Source organism: Ceratotherium simum, chromosome 17 (genome assembly GCF_057802395.1).
Source record: "Ceratotherium simum simum isolate JZ-2026a chromosome 17, ASM5780239v1, whole genome shotgun sequence".
Taxonomy (NCBI): Eukaryota; Metazoa; Chordata; class Mammalia; order Perissodactyla; family Rhinocerotidae; genus Ceratotherium; species Ceratotherium simum.
The window spans coordinates 28529989-28533915 of NC_141916.1; positions in this window are offsets into that span (position 1 = coordinate 28529989).

Sequence of the window (3927 nt, forward strand, 5' to 3'; positions counted from 1 at the left end):
CAGGATTTTGGGAATCCAACTGGAAAAGAAAATATCAACTAAAGACCACTTTATTTCAAATAAGTGTAGAATCTTTTTTTTTTTAAAGCATTACACTTCTTCTTCTTCTTCTTCTTTTTTTTTCTTTTGAGGAAGATTGGCCCTGAGCTAACATCTGTTGCCAATCTTCCTCTTTTTCTTTTTTCTCTCCCAAGCCCCGGTACATAGTTGTACATCCTAGTTGGGGTAGGTCCTTCTAGTTCTTCTATGTGGGACACCGCCTCAGCATGGCTTGATAAGAGGTGAGTAGGTCTGCACTCAGGATCCAAACTGGGGTACCGTGGGACACAGAAGCGGAATGTGCGAACTTAACTGCTATGCCACAGGGCCGGCCCCTAAGTGTAGAATCTTAAACTATATTTCCCACTCCCATTTATTCAGTATTCTCAGGCTCTCAACCACAACTTCATTCTTTTGAGTCTTAGATGCTATGTAATTAGCCCATACCTTGTTTCCTATTGGATAAAAAAAAGTTTTCATTTAATTTATTCTGATTTATTCAATGGGTTATCATAAATTGTTCCCTAAAATGTACAGGAAAATTTCATTTTCATACTGTATGCTTGTTATTTTTCTAATCTATAACCTTTTCTTCCTAATCAACTACATTTTCTTTGCTCCAAATACCCAAATAAGATAGCTTCACTTCCACTTTTGCTAATTTTGCTTTAAGGAAGAAAAGTTCCTTATAAAAAATGCCTTATTTGTATTTAATTTGGTCTCTTCATGGTGGGTATAACCCAATACGTCTTTCTTAGCTAAGGAATTATTCTATTTTTAGAGAAGAGGTTAGAGCAGGGAATTAACACTTTCCAACATTTTATTACAGATGCCTCTTAAATGACTGTTTGTCTAATCAGTCATTAGGCCTGTTCAGCTACTCCAAATTTTGCGATTTTCACAACTAATCAAATTTAATGAGAGTTACTGCAAGATATAAAAGTTATGGTCATCGAATAGAGAAATGAAAATTTTTATGCAAATAAAGAGAGGTTTCTCCTTGTGAAACTGTTTTTCACCATTTAGTTTGAGTGAGTATAGCTCTTTATTTACATCTCCTAAGCAATTACAGCCATTTGCATGTGCAGTGATTCAGTTCCCACTGAATCATGATGAAAAGGAAAGGAAAACAGAAGAACAAAACTAAAATTCTAAAAATGGTAAACTACCATGTTCCTCTCAGGCTTTGGAGGTATAAGGATGCTCATCTCTCTTCATCAGATGATACTGGCAACAGGAAATGGGATATGAAAGCTACTCTACGCTTTCCCAAAGGAAATCATGACAGGGCACAGGAAGCCAGGGCCAGTAGAGATGGAAAGTCGACTTCTCTGTCTAACACAATGTGCTTAAAGCCTCTGGAAGCTGATGGAGTCTTACCAGGTAGCTCAAGCACTCTTCCAAGAAGGAGCTTCTAGTAGGAGAGTGGAGAACAGGAATGTTGATGGTATTTAGGTGGTAGCATGGCATAAGGGAAAATGCCCAGGCTTTGGAGACAGACATACCTAGATTAGATTTTAGTCTCAGTTACTTCCCACGTGTTTGAGGTAGAACAGGCTTCTCAAAATTTAAAGTGTATAAAAATCACCTGGGAACCCTGTTAAAATGCAGATTCTGACTCAGTAGGTCTGTGGTGGGGCTCAAAATTTCACATTTCTAATAAGCTCCTAAAAATGCCAGTGCTGCTGATCTGTAAACCATCCCTTGAGAAACAAGGGCTCAAACAGGCTGCTTTATTTCTGAATTTCAGTTACCTCTCTGAAATGCAGAGAAATAGTATCTAATTACATGATGTAGCTTTGATAATGAATAATATATGTAAAGGATATAGTACAGTACTTGTCACATCATAAGTGTTCAATAAATGGTACTAATGTTGAACTTTTCCCACGTTAGTCAGCTTGAAATATTTTGTCACTTTAAGCCAATGAGCCAGAGACATTCCTTTTTGGTGTGATAACAAGATTTGACTGTCTAAAGAAGTTTGCATTTTCATATATGTCTTTGGAGTCTTTCTTTTTTTTTTTTTGCTGAGGAAGATTTACCCTGAGCTAACATCCATTGCCAATCCTCCTCTTCTTTTGCTTGAGGAAGATCACCCCTGAGATAACATATATGCTGATCTTCCTCCATTTTTTTGTATGTGGGACACCGCCACAGCATGGCTGGTAAGTGGAGTAGGTCTGCACCCAGGATACGAACCTGCGAACTAGGGCCGCCGAAGCGAAGTGTGCGGAACTTGAACCAGTCGGCCATGGGGCCGGCCCCAGATTCATTTTTTAATGAGTGACTGTTTAGGTACCTAAAGATTTCTGGCTTTTTTTTTTTTCTTGACTAGTAGAGTACAATATAGAGTCAAATAAAAAATTATGAAACAAACAAAAGATAGAATTTTAACAGTTAATATCACCTTGGGCACTTTTTAAAAGAAAGAAATAAAACTGGCTAAGATTTTAGATCTGCGCTTCAAACAACTTGATGTACAATGTATTGAAGAAATTTACTTGCAGTCAGGTTGGTGGGTGCTGACATGCTGAGAATCAACACTCAATGGAGCCACCGAAGAGTTTCCAGATTCTCAAGGCTATTTTTCCCTGTTAAAAAAATTCTTTATATCTCTTTCACATTTCAACAGTCTAAGGTTTTACCACTTTGTGTAATTTCTTTGGTAACTGTTCTGATTTTATAAAGTTTGGCTTTTGAGATAATTAGGAGTTCTATTCTGGTTTAAGTACAGGAGTCCTGTAATTACCCACTGCATTCCGTGGTAATTATCTACACTTGGGCCTTTCTTCCCTGTGGCTGAGCAGGCCTGCCTTATTATGATATGGTAAGCGCTTAAAATGTTTTCTCAGGAGGAAATGGCTGTGATGAGACCTGTTCCCTTTCTCTACAGGGGGTAGAAGATTAATACAAAATGTCCAGATTACTCTGCCATTGTTTTCCTTTTCTTTTTTTTTTGTGAGGAAGATCAGCCCTGAGCTAACATCCGTGCTAATCCTCCTCTTTTTGCTGAGGAAGACCGGCTCTGAGCTAACATCTATTGCCAGTCCTCCTCCTTTTTTTCTCCCCAAAGCCCCAGTAGATAGTTGTATGTCATAGTTGCACATCCTTCTAGTTGCTGTATGTGGGATGCGGCCTCAGCACGGCCGGAGAAGAGGTGTGTCGGTGCACGCCCGGGATCTGAACCCGGGCCGCCAGTGGCGGAGCTCGCGCACTTAACCGCTAAGCCACGAGGCTGGCCCAGTGTTTTCCTTTTCTGTGTACCTGCTGAAAGGGGCTTTAATCTGAGTTGAAGGTTTTGTGGGCAGATGAAAATATTAGTCAAAAAAGATGCACACAGTAAAGGGATAAGATGTTTCAAACATAAAAAATTTAAGAGTTACAATTTATTTTATTTCCTTAAGTGGGTAGTTTTGAAAACTAAATGACAATAGCTTAAAATTTAATTTTTCATAAAAATCTTCTCTTAAAAATCTAACTAGTGGCACTGGCCCGGTGGCGCAAGCGGTTAAGTGCGCGGGCTCCGCTGTGGCGGCCTGGGGTTCACCAGTTCAGATCCCCAGTGCGCACCCACGCACTGCTTGGCAAGCCATGCTGTGGTGGTGTCCCATGTAAAGTGGAGGAAGATGGGCACGGATGTTAGTGCAGGGCCAGTCTTCCTCAGCAAAAAAAAGAGGAGGATTGGCAGATGTTAGCTCAGGGCTGATCTCCTCACAAAAAAAAAAAAAAAAAAATCTAACTAGTTAGAGCAACTCATTTTCTTTACAGATAATCTTAAAGTAGAATCTTTAAGATTTTAATTAATATGATGCAGCACTCCTTTCTAAGTAGTTCAAAGCAATTTTGTATAAGTGGGATGATTTACCTGCAAAACATATTTGGAAT